This window comes from Pinus tabuliformis, chromosome 1_1, assembly GCF_031772625.1.
Source record: "Pinus tabuliformis cultivar Carrire ecotype Pingquan chromosome 1_1, CPIR1, whole genome shotgun sequence".
Classification (NCBI taxonomy): domain Eukaryota; kingdom Viridiplantae; phylum Streptophyta; class Pinopsida; order Pinales; family Pinaceae; genus Pinus; species Pinus tabuliformis.
In genome coordinates this window covers 883640242-883661871 of record NC_142297.1, presented here as the reverse complement: position 1 = coordinate 883661871, position 21630 = coordinate 883640242, and the positions used below count along the sequence as shown (strand labels likewise).

The 21630-nt window shown below is 37.7% G+C and overlaps 1 pseudogene; it reads left to right on the top strand.

Annotated features, from left to right (window-relative positions):
* Positions 1 to 7248: 7248 nt before the first annotated feature.
* Positions 7249 to 9723, top strand: LOC149217201 (putative receptor-like protein kinase At1g11050 pseudogene; annotated as a pseudogene).
* The last annotated feature ends 11907 nt before the right edge of the window (positions 9724 to 21630 follow it).

Here is a 21630-nt window from a genome sequence, read left to right as displayed (position 1 = left end):
TAGAATTAGATATGGTTGCAATTAATGTTTGTGGAGTTGTTTGTGGGAGTCCCTACATATACATGTCGGATGAAATATTCATGTGGAGAGCTAACTAATATCACCTCATTAGGGAAGGATAATCCTTTACCATCAACGAAAAATAGGGAAAGTCTAAAATTTCCCTAGTAAGTGGAAACCAAGCTAAGAAATTTGATTAGTTCTAGAAACACGTTTTTTTATTTTTTAGGAGAAAATTATTCTGTAGAAGAGTGAGAAAAAATTCATCCCTAGAGAGGGTGTACTTAGGAAGAAATATGGAAACTAAATGAGTTTCTACTTGAGGAAATTCATAGCCTCATTTTTAGCTGTAGCAACACCACTCCACGCCGACACAGTTAGTGGCAAGATTTTTCAGTGGGGAAAGGGTCAACAAAGAGCCTTTGAAGAGTTAAAGAAGAAAACTAGTCATGCATCAGTTCTTGCATTATTGTACTTGCAACAAATATTCTTTGAATCAAAGACAAATGCAAGTGGATAGCTACAAAAGTGGTGTTGATTCAGGGAGAAAGGCATGTATGGTACCATTATGAAGTGTTTCATGGGTCAATTCTCATCTACCCTACCTACGATGAGGTGATTTGTGATCTAGTGCAAGCTATGAAAAAGTGGAAACATTATCTAATGCGAAATGAGATAGTAATTTGCACTAAAGCACTAAAGTACATGTAGGCCTAGAGTAATTTGCACTCGACCAATAATTACAAGTGGATGGGTTTTTTAAAACAATTTCATTTGGTGATCAAGTACAAGAAGGGTAGCACAAACAAGTTGGTTGACATGCTTTCAAGGTCACCCAAATCAAATATCACAACTTTGGGGTCTCTTATGCACATGGAACCTTTCACCCATGTTGCATACAAAGAGGCATACATAAAGGATGAAGACTTTAAGGAGGTGTTTCAACAGTTACAAAGACAAAGTAATGTGCACGATGGTGACAACACAATTGACTACCATCTCCAGAATAGGTTACTCTATAGGTTGGACATGTTATGTGTTCCTAAAGGTGAGAAACTACAACTAATCAAAGAGGCTCACACCTCCAAGATTGTAGCCAATTTTGGTGTAGGGAAGACAATGAATAGTTTACAGAGGTGTGTGTATTGGATTAGGATGCAAGAAGAAGTAGCTAGGTTCAAAAGAGGATATATCCTTTATTGTACTAGTAACCTAGTAATACGAAACAAGATTTGTACCATCCCTTACCTGTACCCATTCATCCTTGGGAAAGCATTTCCATGGACATTGTAGGAGGTTTACCAACAACCAAGTAGGGAAAATACTACCTATTCATGGTAGTTGACAGGTTTAGTAAGATGATGTGTGACAAACTTGTTCTTTCGATAGGTTTAGATGCCATTTAGAATCCCAGGGAGAATAATTTCAAAAAAACACACAAGGTTCCTTAGTACATTTTGGACTAAATTAGGGGAAAAGATGAAAACATAGTTGAAAAAGTTTAAAACAATCTATTCATAAGTAGATGGGAAAATAAAAGTAGTCAACATGAATTTGGTGCATCTTTTAAGGAATTACAATTATAAGTATCTGAAGAATTAGGATGAAAATATGGTATATATACAACACTCTTATAACAAAGTAGTTTACAATTCTACTAGTAAGTCCCCATTTGAAACTTGTTTTGGATATTTTTCATCTTCACCTTTGGATATTGCATATGAAATACAGGGAGTGAGGGAGGATATTATATGGGATGCCTTAAGGGCATAAAATTTTGTGGAGAAGATTAAACAAATCCATTTGCAAATATAGGGGATGCTACTAAAGCCATATGAAAAATACAAAACAAGGCATGATTAACATAGAACAAAGAATTCATTTAGAGTGGGAGGTAGAGTATAGTTACAATTGAACAATGAGAGGCTATAGGGTCTTAGTAAGAAAATAAAGGCACTGCGATATGGTCCCTTTGAGATAATGGAAAATGTGTGAAATAATACATATATACTTAGTCTACCCCCATTCATGCATATTTACTCAACGGTGAATGTAGAAAATATGAAACCTTATGAGCCTTTCATGTTGGACCAGGAAGAGGAACAAGTCTTACCTTATCATCGAGGATTTAACACTATATTTTTAGGCAAAGTTGACAAAGGATATAGTTATTCAAAGGAGGTCAAAAACTATAATACAAGGGTAGCTTGACCTTTGACAGATTGAGTTGAAAGGATAGCTCCCAAGTAAGGCTAAATGGTACTCCACGGAGAAAGTCAAGGAAACATTTCCTCACCTTATTTAGTAAAAGTTTTTTGGGACCAAAAGTCTCCCAAAATGGAGAGGTATGATTCAAATTAGATCAATATATTATTTTTATCCATCTTGATGATTTAAGAGTGGAAAAAATGGAAGAATAAACCCACATGACCATTTTTATTGGTAGATCCTAGTTTGGTGAATTGGGTTTTAAATATTCTGGAGGTACTTTGAGGTTTTTCCTAAACTTTTTTAGGGTCTAAAAAAATTCACTTATGCCAAACCCCCTGACATTGTTCTACACTTGATGCCTTAACAACGGTGCAAGAAATACCTCAAATAGAGTTTTTATGCAAAATTTATACCACCTGGAAGTTGAACTTCCTATTTTGACCACCATGATTAGAGAAGATTCCCCATAAACACCATTACTCATGGAAAAGGAGCTAGTCACATGAAAATGATGAAGAGGACTATAGAAGAGTCAAGGCGTAACTCATATTGAGAGTTGAATCGGTCAAATTTGACCCCTAGTTGGCTATCGACCTCTGTTATAACCAAGGAACTATGAGGAAAAAGGGTTTGATTTATTATTTTACATTTTTGTTCCATAATTGAGTAGAGTAGCTGAGAGTGGATAGAGAGAGGGTGGAACATAGAGGGGTTTTATTCTATAGAATCCCATGGGCGACATGTCTCACTCCTTTAAGTACTTGCACCATTGTCCATTTAGAGAAACAAAGAGTAGAGCAACCTCACCTTCCAGTTGGGTTTTCTCTTGAAAGGTTCCCCCATATCATATCTTAGCTTCTTATGATTTGTGAGTGATTGTTTTTATGTGTTTTCTATTTTCTGCACTTTTATTTTTTGCATGTGTAAACTGAACACAATGATTTAATAATCCAGGAATCTAATGAAAAATTATGGATTTTTAATAAATTTTTATCATATCTATTGTAACAACCTATCTAGTGGAGTATCCACAATAGATCTCAACTTGGCAGGAACTTTTAATTGCATTGTTTCAAATATTATCATGCACAAACTCAAGAACAAGGCTCCCCAACATCATAACAAGGCTCATCATGTCACTTGTGAGAATTAAACTTATGTGGGGAGGATAACGATCATTCCTCCCAACCACTGAAGATAAACCCAATTATATATATATATATATATATATATATATATATATAGAGAACTAATGAAAGAAATTCTATCTTAATTTTGGATTTATTATGTATAAAGAAGGATGAAGTTACCTTAAATGAAAAATGCACTTTAAAGAACATGATATGTATAAACATATGAGAGTTAAGATAGATTTACACTAGCGCAACCATATAAATTAAATGGTTGATAAATGTCGATAGGCATCAATCCATAAGAAACATCAAAACACTTACTTCATCATACATGAGAAGTTGATAAAATTAAAATAATCATAAGAATTAACTAAATTATAACTTTATTTAAAATAATAATTAATACTATTAATGATAATATATATATATATATATATAGAGAGAGAGAGAGAGAGAGAGAGAGAGAGAGGGGTTAAACACATATACGTTTCAAAAAAATATGTAACAAGATTCCTAAGCATGGAGATTTTTAACGTGTAAATAGACTATGTTACAATACCATGGGCCAATACCATGGCTTATCAACATCACATGTCCAAAAAACCATAATTCATTTCACATGACATTTTTTTAATTAATGAATTTAATGAAAAGGACAAAAAAACATAACTACTATGGAAATAAATATCACCCTTTGATTTGTATATACTATTAAGAATAGTCTAGAATATTCTTTGAAAGTTAAATCCCTACCATCCATCGAATAATTATATGTAATTAAATTTAAAATCTAGAAGCCTTGTTCCAAAACAGACATGCCTATTGAAATAATTAATATTTAGAGATATGATTTAATGATTTTAATGTGTTTATATTTAATTTTAAATTCATAAAAAATAAGTTTATTATTTAAAGCTTAAACAAAATTAAAAACATACTCATAAAAGTCACCTATAAATTATTATAAATAATCAAACTTTTAATTTTACATAATGATATTGTTATGTTGATAAGTGTCTCTATTTTGGAATAAAACTTCCATAAAGTTAATTTAACTATCAATAATTTTTTTTTTTTTCTCGGCAATACTAACTACTATTATATTGATATGTACAAAGAAAACTTTACATCCAAGGAAGCTGGCTGCCCAGGGCCATTTGTGGCTCCATGGGTGGCATTGTCCGACTCATGTGATTGCCTCGCAGGGCGATTTTTGCAGAAAGATCAAAAAACATGACACTGAGAGTATCCAGAGTTACATCGTGATAACCCACGCAGGGGCACCTCAAAAAAGACTTGTGGCCTAACCAAACTGTAGAGCACATAAACATAGCTATGAACAGACAAAAAACGATCCACGACATAAACCCCGTATCAAACAGACGACTCCGCGCCCACTGCGACTGTGGTGTCCGCAAGCAGGACTTAGTTACATGAAGAACATAGATCATGATATAAAACAGGAAATTGACAAAGACCGGAAACCAGGACTCGACTTGAGAAGACCCAACCTGAAAAAAGGAAGCAAAAGCACGAGAGTGGCGTTGGGAGCTAGTCCTCTGGCTCTTCCTCCTCACTTCTGCTCCAGCCCTCTCCTTCTGGAACGCCTTCCCCCATAGCCATGGGATTCTGCGAGGGGGATGGCTGTTCAGGGCCTCGGAATTGGGAGGGGACCTGAGGATGTTCTCTTCCGGAAGTGCCCGCAGCAGTAGACGGCTCCCCCATTGGGAGCTTTCCCTTGCCACTCTCTGAGCTGTCCACTGTTGTTGACGGCTCCCCCATTGGGAGCTTCCCTTTGCCGCGCCCCGTGTTGTCCTCCGCCATGACCAGTGATGACTCCTCATCGTGTTCCTCTGGAATTTTGGTGAAAAGCACAGATATGTGTGCATTAACTCCTGCATTCTCCCTGGAGCTACCCAGTGTGAAGATAACCGAGCCAAATGCTGGGAGCATAGGCTCCCCCTCAGAAGAGCCGCCAACTTCCATGACTTGGCTTGCTGGAATTGGGGTGGCTCCCATTCTTCGGTAACAATAACAGCAGCAACAATGGTGATGAATGTCCGCTGCAGGGGGACGGGAGGGTTCTCCACGCCCAGGACCTCTCCTGCAAGGCATTCGTTCGCGCACCATGATATTCCCCCGTCCCTCGTACTGTTCACAAGAAGGCCTAAAGAGTATGCTGATCCTTCCCACCGCTTGCTGCTCCCAAAATGCGACTGAGCGGTGTTCAAAAGAGTGTAGACACAGGCCAAGAGGCGCTGGTATGAAGCGAACCTCACCACAGCACTCCACCCCCAAATCACGACATGGACTCTGAACGTGCCATGAATTCTTCTCCACGCATTGTGCGCCCATCGCCAACCCACGCCCATTCTTATGCTCATAACCAATTCTGATGAAGTGACCTGCATTGAATGCAAATCGCAGGCTAGCCATCACCTCCTCCGGCTCCATTAAGGATGCCCTGAAGCCTCCTCTGGTCCGGTGTATTGACGGCTTGGGGCATTAAAGGCCTCTTCGTTTTCACGTGGCAGCCCGTGCTCGTCATGTGGCACTGCCTTGTTTACTACGATGACACCCGCATCCGGGAAACTATCAATAATTATTAAGTGTATGAAAGGAATTTAATTTCTATGCAATATTTTAAAATATTCTTAGTAAGAATTAGAGATGAAAAGTTAAGATGCTTTTTAAAAGTAGTTGAGTATTTTTTTCCATTGTAATTGAATTGATTAGTTAAAAAAAGAATGTAACATGAATATGTGTCATATGAAGATTCGCTGGACATGTGATATTAATAAATCATGGTATTAGCCCATAATATTACATGTTAAAATATTAATAAACCATGGTATTAGCCTATAATATTACATGTTAAAATATTTTATAGTATAGTGTGAGTGAATATAAAAATTTCTTTCTATGTCTTTTTAAATATATATATGTTAAGGATATATATAATTTATTTTTATAACTAATAACAACAATTTAAAGTAATATTATAATTAAATAATTTTTTATGATTTCTTTTAGTTATAAGAAGAGCTTCCGCGTAAATCACATATAGCAAGACCTTTGTCGACTCGTTTGAATCAACAAGGACTCGTTTGAATCAGCAAGTGTGGCTCATCGTCAAGACAAGTTGAATAAATTATATCATGAAATACGTATTTTGATGTGTATAGATATTTATCTAACCATTTAATTTATATAAAAATAATTTAATTTAAATAAAAATAAATTTAAAGATATTTTATATATCTAAAGTGCTTTTTATATATATATATTAAAATCAATAAATTTAAAAGGTTAATAATTTAATTAATTTTCATAATATTATTAAATATTTAATTGATTTAAGTTATCATGTTTATTGAAAGTTAGGTCACCTAATTATTATCATCAATATTACTAAATTTGTCCATATCTTAAGTTAAATTACGTACATTCACCGCTCTACCCAGATTTTTCCTACCCACATTTTTCAATGGGAAAGGTGCAGGATTCGCTGATCTACCGAGATTTTTCAATGGAAAAAGTGCAGGAATAATCCATTTCCTTTAGAATTTAGAAATTACGAGATTTTTCAATGGAATAAGTGCGGGAGTAATCCCATTTCCTTTAGAATTTAGAAATTAGATATTCGAAACGCAACTTGAGGGTTGATTAAAGCAACCACTTTCCACGCAGAATCCTTTCAGCCGACGGAATCCATAATGTATTCATACCGAACAGAGGTCCCCGACTCCCCTGTCCAGAGTGATGTCATTCTGTACAGCAGTAGATGTTATCAATGCAATCTTGTTTTATATGGCGTCCGCATGTATTTTAATTATCTGTGCTGTACATATGCAATATACATGTTAATTTAAAGCAAAACTGAGACAGAAGTCACTATCTGGTACGGGTATATAAGTAAATTTAAGCCGAAATTGGCTCTATATGATTTGGAATTAGTGAGGCGGCAGGTGATACTGTCGGTGCAGCGCGTTCAGGCGATGTTATGTATCCACGGCCCAGGTTTTTATGATGGCTGAAGAAACAGTAGCGTTTATGAGAACTAAATGAAAATGGAGAGCATCCTGTTGCTACTGTTGCTGTTGAATAGGGCGATGGCCTCTGATACGGAATGTCCGATGTCTCTTGATTATGTCCATCAATTGCCGTGGGACAAGTCTTCCTGTCAAACGCCGATTAATAAAGCCAATTGCTGCCAGATATTGCGTGGATTGCTCGGCATAGGATTGGCTCAGTATTTGAGAGATGCATCCAAATTCGAGTTCCCGAGTAATGCCTCTGCCGTGTCCTGTTTCGAGCAATTTCAACTGCAGCTGGACTCTGTGGGTGTCTCACCAGACTTGCTGGGAAACTGCTTCGAGAATACTTCTGAGTTTGTTTCTAGCCCAGACCTTTGCGCAGGCATACAGACCAAGCAGGACTGGCTTCGCAAAGTGAAGAATACTCCCCTGGATTCGGCCTGCAAAGGCGACCTCTCAGATGTAGGCGCCTGTCAGCAGTGCACGCAAAGTGGAGGTCTCGTTACCAAGATACTGGTGGACACCTACAAAAATTTGACGAACGAGGCAACAAGTATAAAATGCTTTTATTTCACTTGTCTGTATGCGGCCGGAGTGGTTAATGAGTTCGGCCCCAAGAACATAAATACTGCTCAGTGTATCCTCCGCGTGCCCTTTGTCCAAACCGCGTCGGATAGCCGAGTTTTGGCATACGCTTTGATGGGCACTGCCCTGGCCGCTGCCCTGATCTGTGGTCTAGGGATTTTCTACGCTTTGTGGGTGAGGAGGATTGATCCTAAGGCTATGCTGCACAGGCGATTCGTAAAGCGCAATCAGAAAGTTCTAAAGACAGCCATGAAACCCAACACCGGGGCAGTGTGGTTCGACATTCGATTGATCAGGGACGCCACCGATAATTTCAGTGAGACCAATTTCATCGGTCAAGGGGGTTTCGGTACAGTGTACAGAGGAACGCTCCCGGATGGTCGGCAGATAGCTGTGAAGAGAATCAGAAACTGCACGCGCGAGGGGGATTCCGAATTCCTCAACGAAGTGGAGATCATTAACAATATCAAGCACAGGAATCTGATTGTTTTGAGGGGATGCTGCGTAGCCAGCGATGAGAAGGAAGGGCACCAGCGGTTTCTGATATACGATTATATGCCCAATGGAAGTCTGGACGATCATATATTTGGACGAGAGTCGAAGGCGCGGCCTTTGAGCTGGCCGCAGCGTAGGAACATCGTCCTTGGAACAGCCAAAGGGCTGGCTTATCTGCACGACGGTGTCGAGCCCGCGATTTATCACAGAGACATCAAAGCTACTAACATTCTGCTGGATGACGAAATGAATGCCTGTGTGGCCGATTTTGGTCTGGCGAGAATGATGACTAAAGTAGGAGAATCCCATATCACCACCAAAGTAGCAGGGACGCATGGCTATTTGGCCCCTGAATATGCTCTCTATGGTCAGCTCACAGATAAGAGCGATGTATATAGCTTTGGGGTTTTGCTGCTGGAGATCATGAGCGGCAGAAAGGCGCTGGACACCGATGGGAAGTCGGTCTCCCATTATCTCATCACGGATTGGGCATGGTCGCTGGTAAAAAGTGGCAGGACCAGTGAAATCGTAGACGAGGAAATTCGGCAGAACGGGGCAATGAGCGTGATGGAGAGATTTGTTTTGGTGGGTATTCTGTGCTCGCATGTGATGGTGGCATTCAGACCTCGAATGGTGGAAGCCGTGAGGATGCTGGATGGAGTGGGCGAAATTCCTGAAATCCCAGATAGGCCTTTGCCGTTTATACTGCACAGTCGATCTGATACAGACTAAAATGGAACCGAAATTCATTGCAACGGAGGAGATCGATCAGGAAGAATTATAAGAGAGAGCAGAAAACGCGAGAATTCGTTTACGGAAACGAAATAAGAGAAGCAGTGGACTCTCCGACAAGGGAGCGACTTCCAGTGCAGCAATCGAGGAGTCTCTGGACAAGAAGATCGCTTAAGCAGTTGAGGCATACTGCTGGGCAGTGCAGCAGAATTCCTGAGTAATTGAGAAAGATCATTGGGCTGGGAGGAGATTGACGAGGAGAAATATCTGGGCGGCAAGAAGGACGAACTTCTGTGAAGACAACTGACAATCTACCTCTGAAGCAGAAATAGCTTAACCTGTTGCTCTGTGAGAAACAGGGGAGTGTTTCTTTTTATTTTCCATAATTGGTTTCCTAATCCTGTCCATGAGGATCAATTCAGGTGCAAATAGTGAATGTAAATAGTGAGTGTAATTGAGTGTCATCTCTGTAATTCTACTGTCTACATGAATGCTATAGTGCAAATTCAATGATTAAATCCTCTGTGGTATTCTCGTTGGAGTCTAATGCTCTTGATAGTTAACATGTAGGGTTTCCGGTGAATTGTTGGAGTCTAATGATCTAAAAAGCTTAAAATTTAGTAGATTATGTAAATGGGCAGAGCTTATTTGTCTGTCTATAGGGCCATTAATGTAGCCTAGCTATATATGTCTATGGTTAGATTTATATATCTATGGGTGTATATATAACCCAATTGTATTAATGGGCCTATGGCCTGTATATGTCCATGGTTAGAGTTATATTTGTTTAAATTTATCGGTCATATGCAAACCAACTGCATTACTGCATTAATGGCCTATGACCTTTTAAATATTGGTTTCACCGTAATAAGCAGTTGAAAGTGATTCAGCTGTCCAAGAATTAATGAGATAAAGTAAGACAGTTAGTCTTTTAATGGTCTGAATATTGAATAAGAAACAGAAGTCTTGTGCGCATCTGTCTTGTCTGTATTCTGTTGTATTTTTGCATCCAAGAACTTTGATTGTGATTGACGACATCCCCTGAAGTTGGGTAGCAGATTTTCTTTGTTATCTGCCTAGAGCAGATAGTTGAGCAATTCTTTTGGTCAGTAGATTGGTGAGGGTTTTGAGTTGTTCAGTTTGCATCATAATGCCCACGAAATTTGGATTTGAGTGGGTTTTATGCTGAATCTACATCATAATGCTTACGAAATCAGGACTTGAGTGGATTTTGTGCCGAGTCTGCATCATAATGCCCACGAAATTAATTTAGATTTGTGTTTTCGGCACTATCAATTGCCAAAGAGATTTTCTGGTTTACAGGAAGGAGTTATTAGAGATTATGGAAAATCTACTGTTAAAACCTTCTTCTATGAAGATGCTAAGCATTCTTGGAAGTTTATGTTTGCATCCCTTGATTAGAGTTTGAAGCATGGGATGAGGTTGCTCGTTAGTATCTAAGGACACAACCTGCCAAACACCTTGAAATAAATGCCATATCAAGTAAAGAATGGTGAATCCTTGAAACACCCTGAAATAGATGCAAATATCCAGTACTGAATGGTAGAACCTCAAACACCTTGAAATGCCAAACCTTCCAAAACCTCAAACACCTTGAAATGGATGTCAATTTTCAAAAATAGTGAAACTTCAAACACCTGGAAATGGATACAAATATCAAGAATGATGAAAACTCAAAACATAATTGAAATGGATGTAACATCTAAACAATTTTGAAATGGATGCAAATATCAAGAACGATGAAAACTCAGAATGGCTTGAAACAGATACAGATTGTAAATAATACTTGGAAGATAGCACAATCACTCCAATATCAAATCTTAAAACACATTGACCAGGTGCTCTGTCATAATCGTTTTAAATATCTTTGATTTTCTGCATACAGAGCATTGACCAGCTGCAGAGGTGGCTCTTTGGTTGACAGAAAGGGATTATCAGAGATTATTGGATTTGAAGGTGGAGGATGTAGTGTTAAAAGCATTTGTATGAGGATGCTAAACATTATTGGAAGTTTAAAATTACATCTATAATAGGAAATGCAAGTCTTACGGCTGGTATCATATTGGAGAGCTTCCGAACAATGTCCATGGCGAGTTTTGAGGACAAGCTGCCTTCCATGCTTAGATGGGCTTCGGAGGTCTTATTGGTGCAACCAAACGCCGAACACTTGCTGAGGTGCAACTCTGTTTTGGGGAGAATTTCGACATTTAACTTAATGAATGCCTGGATGACATTAGTTTAATGATAATCATTGTTCACTGGCTATACGATGTGGATGATTTGTCCGCAAGTATTCACAGTCTAACTATTAACAGGAGTATTTGTATTTGGATGAATTGTAGTTAATAGTTGCAAATTTGGGAATTGATTATGTGAATTAATCACTATTCTCAGAAGAATATGGGATTTATGCTCACTGGGACTTACTGTTCACTAAATGTATGGGAAGGGTTTAGAAGTTTAACAATAACTACAGGGACAAATCTTAATATGGTATCAGAGCCTTAGCCAGATTAGATTTCCTCGAATTACATCGGAGTGTGACACAACAATAATACCTTACCCCCTCAAAATAATTTTAAAGATTTGAAACTTACCACTCTAAAATTCCAACACCAGTTACCTATCTCTGCTTTAAGATTCCAACTTCAGTAACTTATTTCTTCAATTGTGTTTCAGCTTCCGCACTTTGTCTCTACTCGGTATGAAGCTCTGTTTTCTCCTCTGTTCTGCTAGTTCCCGTCTATCTCGCAGACTGTTCCTGACTATTCCTGTCATTTGGAACCAATCAAAATTTCACACCCACTTCACTCAAAGAAACGCTTATCTATTATAACAATCTTTTATCAATAAAAGTGGTCACATAGTTTATAGGTCTTGTAGACTGTAGTTCACTCAGAAACATAAAAGTTGCCACATAGTTTATAGGTTTTGTAAACTGTAGTTCACTCAGAAACATAGTGCTAGAAAGATCAACACTGTTCAATCAGCAGCGATACATCAGTGCAAAGCAAATCTACAAAGAAATTATAGAAAACAAGTAACAAATAGGGATGAAAAACATTGCAAAGTTTTTTAAAAGAAAAAGCATCATAGATTATATTAAGTCAATATAAAAACCATGATTGGATACAAAAGGATGACTTGAGCAGCTCCAAATCAAGTTATTAGGTATACTTATCTATCATATAGACTCCTATACAAATTGCTCACAGTTTCGCCAGTCATACATCAAAGTTCCACTAGTTGTATTCATGCCAGCGAAATCTTGATGTACAACTAGCAAAACTGTGCAATACAACCCACAAAACTTGACAACTCACATTTAAAACAAAACAAGTCTGTATAATAAATAGGCTTTGCCCTTACTGTGGAATGCAACTAACAAAACCTAAGTTCTCACCGTGAAGACCAATCAAATCTTTATAATAGATAGGTTTTACCCTTCACCCAGCAGGACAAACCAAGACCTAAACATTCAACCAAGTAGATCAAAGTCTGACGTAACAGATTTGTTTATTTGTTGTTGAATGTTCTTTCCGGAATGGCACTACACCGGTTGGTTGTGGTTGGACGCTTTGTGAGATAATGGTAGGAAAGTGCCGTTTATTTTTAAATATTGTGGTTGTTTGACCATAGTATTTAAAAAAAATAAGAACAAAAACATTCGATGTATTTTAATCGATGGGCGACAAAAGTGGGGACTTGAACATCTAACACGCAATGCAAAATGAATTTCGTCACCACTGCACTCAAAGGTTTTCAATGGGTGGACACCTACCCGTTAAATGTAAAGGCTTTCAATAGGTGGACACCTGCCCATTAATTGTAAAAGCTAAATTTTGTATTTAAATTTAATAATTACAAATATATAAATTTTCTTCTTGGTATGAGTATTTGCGATATATTTGAACGAGCATGTTTGTAGGGTTCAAAGTTGAAGTCAGATTTAGCGTTTATGCAAAGCGAGATCTGTTCATTCAATTTGCCCTGACGATGAACCACACTGGTTGGTTCAAAACGCGTCGACAAATGAAATACCATGTGATTTACGTCGAAAAATCTATCGTAAATTTGATATGGATCACAGAAGCCTTAATTCAACAATTGAATCTCTGCACAGAAAAGCCATTGCAACCAAGGTTCATCATTTGAACGGGCATGCTTGCAGGTTTCGAAGTTGAAGTCAGATCTAGCGTTTATGCAAAGCGAGATCTGTTCATTCAACTTGCGTTGACGATGAACCACACTGGTTGGTTCAAAACGCGTCGACAAATGAAATACCATGTGATTTACGCCGAAAAATCTATCGTAAACTTGATATGGATCACAGAAGCCTCAATTCAACAATTGAATCCCTACACGGAAAAGCCATTGCAACCAAGGTTCATCATTTTGAACGGGCACGCTTGCAGGTTTCAAAGTTGAAGTCAGATCTGGCATTTATGCAAAGCGAGATCTGTTCATTCAACTTGTCTTGACGATGAACCACACTGGTTGGTTCGAAACGCGTCGACAAATGAAATACCATGTGATTTACGCCAAAAAATCTATCGTAAACAAGATAAACAAAAGTTAAAATATTTAAAAGATTAATTTTAATTTAAAATATCTAAAATATTTATTTTGTATATTGGTTATTGTTGATTCATAAGTTTTTAATTTAAAGATTTTATATTTGATTAAAATAATAATAATAATTATTATTGTTAAAATAAAAATCAATGTTGTTAAAAGCGCGATTTAATCGCGCTTTTTTCCCTAAGGCGATTAAATCGCGCTTTTTATGGGTAAAAAGTGGCTATTTTTTTGGCGATTTTTTCTGAAAAAAGCGCGTTTTTTTCGAAAAACGCGCTTTTTTCTGAAAAAAAGCGTGGGGGTCAGAGCAGCAGGGTTTATAATCCGATTTTCGATTTTTTTTTGGTTCATTTGGACTGTGGGCGTGCGTAGGAGGAGGAGAACGTGTTGGAGAGAGGAGATGGAGGGTTTGTGAGCAAATCTAAGTGCTTGTAAGACAAATTCAAGAGGAGACCACCAATTTCTCCATAAAAACGGTATGTGGATTAATTTTTTTTGTTTTCCTTGTTTAAAAACATTGTTTTTCATTGTTTTTGGTTGAGAAACTTCATATGGGCACCATTTTCCTTTTGTTTTCATTGTTTTTAAAGAATTTTTTGTATTTTTTCATTGATTTGGGATGGGTAAATTGGTATGACTATGGGAACCAATTTTATTTTTTTTTCATTTTTTTAAAACATTGTTTATGTTTTTTCATTGTTTTTGGCATTTGCCATTTGGTTGGGTAACTTGGGTTTGGAACTTTGGATTCTGGAAATTTGTAACTTATAATTTTGTAAATGCTAAATTGTAATCCTAAATTCCTATTTTCTAATCCTTGTTTTCCCATAGATTTGCAAATTCAAAATTCAAAAACAAACATGCCAAGGAAATTGGATCCTTTCTGGGAATATGGTGAACCTAAAGCTCCGAATGATAGACAAAACTTGAATTGCAAGTTGTGTGGAAAGGACATACGCGGGGGGGTGTACAGGTTGAAGTTTCACCTTGCACAAATCCCTGGACATGATGTGGGGCCTTGTATAAATACAAATCCTGAACTTATCCAAAGAGCCATGAGAGCATTGGGAGAATTAGAGCACACTAGAGAGGCCAAAGAAGAACTCAAAAGGCAACTAAAAAGGTCAGCTGAAGGAAGTGGGCCAAGTGGCACTGGTTCTACTACAACATCAGTCAATCCGGTAGCTGCATCATCATTTTTTGTTCTTCGAACCACACCTGGTTCACAACCATCTATCGGTTCAATGCTAAAAAGAACAAGCTGACAGGTTGATGGCAAAATTTCTCCTCTAGAGTGATATTCCTTTCAGCATTGTAAGGAATAATCCATTTTTCCAACCCACTGTTGATGCTATTGCCAGTGTTGGCCTGGGGTACAAAATCCCTTCTTATCATGATTTCAAAGGCCGGATTCTTCAAGATGAAAAGCGTGACTGCACCCAAAGATTGGAGGATTTTAGGGCATCATGGGCACAAACAGGATGCACTGTTATGTCAGATGGTTGGACTGACCAAAAGGGGAGAACCCTTATAAACTTCTTGGTTAGTTGTCCCAAGGGGACTATGTTTATCAAATCTGTTGATGCATCTCATCAAATCAAAGATGCAAGAACTTTATGTGATTTGCTAGATGTGTTTATTTTGGAGGTGGGTGAACAACATGTTGTCCAAGTCATAACGGACAATGTTGCAAATTATGTTGCCGCTGGTAGAATGCTTATGGAAAGGCATCCTACTTTATTTTGGACACCTTGTGCTGCCCATTGTATTGATTTGATGTTAGAGGACATAGGGAAAATTTCCTTTGTCAAAGATATTGTTGACTCATCAAAAAGCATCACAAAATTTATATATAATCATACATCTGTGCTTAGCTTGATGAGAAGATTCACCAACAACAAAGAGTTAGTGTGCCCCGCCATTACACGGTTTGCCACGAGTTTCATATCTCTTCAATCCCTCGTGAATTCTATGTGGGATGTGAAGAGAATGTTTCTTTCAGAGGAGTGGCGTGCTATGTCAATGAGCCGCAAACTAGAAGGAGAGGCCGTATGCAGACTAGTTTCATACCAGGAAGACTTCTGGGCGGGAGTGCAGGAGGTGTGCGTCGTTACTGAACCTTTGGTAAAGGTTCTTCGGTTGGTTGATGGTGAGAAGCCCGCAATGGGCTATTTGTATGAAGCCATGGACAGGGCCAAAGAAGCCATTCGGGCCTACTATGATGATAAGGAAGATTATGGGTTTCAGAAACAACTCCTTCTATGGGGAGTGATTGATGAGCGATGGAACAACACACTCCATCGTCCCATTCATGCTGTTGGGCTTTTCCTAAACCCTGCATTTTCTTATGCATGTGGGTTTGATTTTGATGCTGAAATCATGGATGGATTCTTATCCTGTGTCCAGAAGATGGTGCGATCTCCAGAACAACGTATAGAGATCTCTAAACAAATTGAGACATATAAGATGGCAAGTGGCACATTTGGCTTTGAGATGGCTGTCACTGATAGGACGATTAAAATGCCAGGTATTTTTTAGTTTGTAACTTTGTTTCAAATTTCATTGTCTCTTCAAATTCCATTTTTTTCTTATGTTTATTATAATTTTATTTGTAATTTTGTTGTAGATGCATGGTGGAAGATGTATGGTGGCAGAGTACCCCTTTTGCAAAAGCTTGTCGTATGCATCCTCGGCCAAACATGCAGCTCCTCAGGATGTGAGCGCAACTGGAGTGTATTTGAAAAAATACACAACAAGAAGCGCAACAGGTTAACACTTAAACATTTAAAATATTGTAAATTTCCAAATAAATTTTTGAATTCATTAAACAATATTTTTTTTATAATATTAATTATTAATTATTATTTCATGATCTTTGTACAGGTTGGAGTCCCAACGACTTAATGACATGGTCTACGTCTACTACAATCTTCGATTGTGGGTGAGGCAACTTGAGAGGACACCTGATGTGGATGCCATCTTATTGGATGGGATTGACACCACTACTGCATGGAGGGTTGAGGCCGAGAGGCCTCTCATGGATTCTGCTGATGATTTTTTAGTGCAGGATGTAGTGGAGGGGAAGGAGGAGCAGGAGGAGGAGGTGACACCGCCTACCCGGGCTACCACTACCACCAGTAGAGGACGTGGTCTACCTCCTGTAGCTCATACTTCTAGTTCTTCAGCTTCTAGAGCACATCAAACTCCACTACCATTTCCACCAGCACAGGGACCAGCGTCTACATCTAGAGGGAAAGAGAAAGATGTAACATTTTCTCGCAAGAGGGGCAGAGGAAATTAATAGGATTAGACTTTCATTTTATTGTATATGAGTCTATGACATTATGACATGATGAGATACATTATCATATTTTTTGTTGATATTTTAAGGCTGAGCTGGGACTCAGGGGCCAGGACTTACTATTCAGGACATGATTCAATGTTATGTGTGATTTTAGCGCTAGAAATGATATTAAACATCTTATATATTATTTTTCTTATCATATTTATGTTTCAATGTATTTATTTTATGTTGTAGATGGTTTAGATATTAAAAAAATTGAAAAAAAAATGAATATTTTTGTACCAAACGCTTTTTCCCAATTTTTCCGATTTTTTCCGCTTCATTCTCGGCGCCGATTTAATCTTGCTCACGCTTTTCACAACATTGATAAAAATCAAATTTTATGGGTTGTATAGTAAAATTAGATATCAGTCTAGATTTATCTTAACCTCAGATCTATCAAGTGTCGAGAGGAATCAAATCTTGAGTTATAAATCTCTTTTAAAGTGGAAAGAGATCTGATCCCTCTAAGAGCTTGATATATCCAGGGTTAAGATGGATCCAGACTGGTTTTTATAAACACACATACCATATCTAGCCTAGATCCATCTCTCCCTCTCTCTCTGATCTCTCTCTCTTCCCTCTCGCTCTACTCTCTCCCTCACTCTCTCTCCATCTCTCCCTTGTCACCCTCTATCTCTTTCCACCTTTCTCTCTTTATATATTTCTTCTTCCCTCCCTCCCTCAAAATCCATCTCTCCTTCTCTCTCTCAAGTCATCTCTATTTTCCTTCGTATCTCTCCCTTTTTCTCCCACCTCCCTCTCTCTCTTATTCACTCCCTCCATCTCCCCCTTGTAACTCCCTCTCTCAGTCCACCTATATCTCTCTATGTCTTTGTTCTTCCCACTCTAGTTGTCTTTGCAGCTCTAACTCCATCTCTCTCCCCTTCGCTCTCTCCTTCTCTCTCTCAAGTCCTCTCTCTCTTCCTTCCCCTATCTCCCTCTCTCCCACCTCCCTCTATCTCTGCCCCCATCTCTCTCTCTCTCTCCACCCTTCAAATTATCACTAAGTCCCTCCCCTTCTCCTTCTCTCTCCCCCCCTCTCTCCCCACTCTATCTCTATGCCTGCCTCTCTCTCTTTCCTTACATATTTTCTTTGTTATTTGCGTAGAGTAGATAGTTGAGCGTGCAGTGTAAGCAGGTCACAATTTCGTTGCGAAAACAATAGAAATTCTTGCATGATTTTGAAAATATTTTGCGGAAACTTTTGAAAATCAAGGCTATAGCTATCAAGCTTTAGGATTTTGGGTGCTTAGGGATTCTCGATGGCATTGAATCCATTTCGGCGGATTTCGACGATAAATTTACCTTCTAGGTGAAATTGTGGCCTCGTTAGACAACGCCAATAGTTGAGCCTTTTTTCACTGAGTAGATTGGTAAAGCTTTTGAGTTATTCAGTTTACATCATTCCCATGAATTTTGGATTTGAGAGGGTTTTATGCTAAATCTACATCATAATGCCCACGAAATCAACCGCCAAAGAGATTTTCTGATTTACAAGAAGGGATTATTAGAAATTATGGAAGATGTACTGTTAAAACCATCTTTTACGAGTATTTTAAGGATTTTTGGAAGTTTGTGTTTGCATCTCTGATTAGAGTTTGAGCCTTGGGATGATGTTGCTCCCTAGTATCTAACGATACAATTGCCAAACACCTTGAAATAAATGTGATATCCAATAAAGAATAGTGAAACCTTGAAATACCCTAAAATAAATAAATGTGATATCCAATAAAGAAGAGTGAAACCTTGAAATACCCTAAAATAAATGTAATGTCCAATAAAAAAAAAGGCTAATACCTCAGACACCTTGAATGGCAAAGCTTCCAAAACCTCAAACACTTGGAAATGGATGTAAATTTTAAAAAATAATGAAACTTCCCACACTTGAAATGGATGCAAATATAAAAAATGATGAAACCTCACAACATAATTGAAACGGATGTAACTTCTAAAGAATTTTGAAATCGATGCAAATATCAAGAGCGATGAAACCTCATGATGGCTTGAAATGGATATAGACTATAAAGAATACTTGGAAGATAGCACAATCACTCCAATATCAAATCTTAAAACACACTGACCAAGCGCTATATCTTTAATTTTCTACATATAGAGCATTGGCTGGCTGCAAAGGTGGCTCGTTGGTTGATAGGAAGGGATTATCAAATATTATTGAATTTGAAGGTGGAGGACGTAGTGTGAAAAGCAACCTGTATGAGGATGCTAAACATTAATGGAAGTTTAAAATTGCATCCATAATAAGAGTTAGGTTGAGCCATAGGATGAAACCTCAAGAATGGTAAAACGTCGCTGCACTTTGCCAAATGGATGAAAACTCTCAAGAATACTTTCGAAGACAATAAGAGTTTGAGGTTGAGCCATGGGATGAGGTAGTTGCATTGTATCATATCTAATCTAATCTAATATTATATAATATCACATATAATATAATGATAAATTTTTTAAAAACTTTGAAATGTTGTGTTATTTTCATTTGGTTTATTATTTCAAAAATAGAAAAGGCATAAGCAAAGTCAAAGGGTTGATTTCATTTTTTAAATATTTCAAAATCTACCATTAACATATTTTTAAATTCATGATATGAAGTTGATGCATCATATTTAATGATAAAAACTAGAAACACTTTGAAATATTTCACCAAATCCTTAAAACACTTTAAAAAATTAAACCATTCTTATGTAGATAGTAAATTTTGGATTATTTCAAAAATAAAAAAGGTAAACAAAGTTATATTCCCAAATTTACCATCAACATAAATCAAATGAAATTCATCACATGAAGTTGCTGTATCACCAAATTCTCAAGAATAGTGAAACCTCAGAACACCTTGAAATATATGAGAACTCTCTTGCATAGCCACTATTACACATTGACCATGCCCTCTGTCAGAATCGTTTTAGATATATTTGTTTTTCTGCACAAATGCCATTTATCAAAGGTAGGAAATGCAAGTCTTACGGCTGGTATCATATTGGATAGCATCCAAACAATGTCCATGGCGAGTCTTGAGGACAAGCTACCTTCCATGCTTAGATGGGCTTCGGAGGCATTGTTGCAACGAAACCCCGAACACTCTGAGGTGCAACTTTGTTTTGGGGAGAATTTCGACATTTAACTTAATGAATGGCTGGATGACACTAGTTTAATCATGGTTCACTGGCTAAACGATGTGGAAGATTTGTCCACAAGTATTCACAGTCTAACTATTAACACGAGTATTGTATGTTGATAAATAGGAGTTAATAGTTGCAAATTTGGGAATTGATTATGTGAAATAACTTTCGAGAATTGTTTATGTGAAATAATCACTATTTTAATTAAGTATGTGAGTAACTGCTTACTTAAGGTATTGGGAAGGGTTTGGAAGTTTACCAATAACTACAGGTTTGGTGTCATGACAAATTTTAACATGGTACTAGAGTCTTAGTTAGGTTAGATTCGCTTGAATTATATGGGAGGGAGTGTGTAAGCTTCCAAACTGCAAAATTTTTAATAAATTTGGAACATTTGAGTGTTCTAATTAAAAATTCATCCAACAAAACACTAAACATAAAGGGATCCAGAAAGAAACCTTAACATGGTACCAGAGCCTTAGCTAGGTTAAATTCCCTTAAATTATATGGGAGGGAGTGTGTAAGATTCAAAAGTGCAATTTTTTTAATAAACCTAGAACACTTGAGTGTTCTAATTAAAAATGCATCCAACAAAACACTGAACACAAAGGGATCCAAAAAGAAAGTTGTAGCTGCTAATTTAATTAACTACTGTAAATAATACTTCCCAGAGTGATAATATAGAAACCCTTGCCAATGGCATGCAACGCTGACCATCAAAATAGAAATCAAGACACTGAAGAACAATCATGGATCCTAGATGGATCCACCAGACAAATCTCAGCCACAAGGTTTTCGTCCCTGGGATCAAACTGGAACTGGCCACGCCAAGTTCTCAACAAAACACAATTAGATAGATAGACTCAGGATGATCTAAAGGCCTAGCTCCTATCCCCTTTTATAGGTTTGATGGACTCTCTAGAAATCATATTTTACTATTTTTCCTTGAGAAACGAGGCAATTACCATGGGTAAATAATACAGTAAAATACCATGAGCATATTTTGTCCACTTTGACCATATAAAAAAAAGTAATATTACAAATCCTCTCACCCAAAGCTTGTTTGTCCTCAAGCAATCCACAGCAAAAGCATTTGTATATTGGTACTAGAATCCCATACAAACCAGTGTGTTATTCCACACATCCATGCTACATGATCCTGAATGGATCCTTTGATACCTAGATCCCAAACAAGCCTCCGACCATTCCTACCCTCAATAGATTCACCTAGATCCAAATGCCACCTAAGTCCTGGAACCTGTGGGTTATGATACCATCTCAGTTCTCCATCATTGTCTGTGCCTACGGACCCCTGCTGTGATATGCCCTTAGCTAAAAGTGTCCTCCAAAGAATCGTC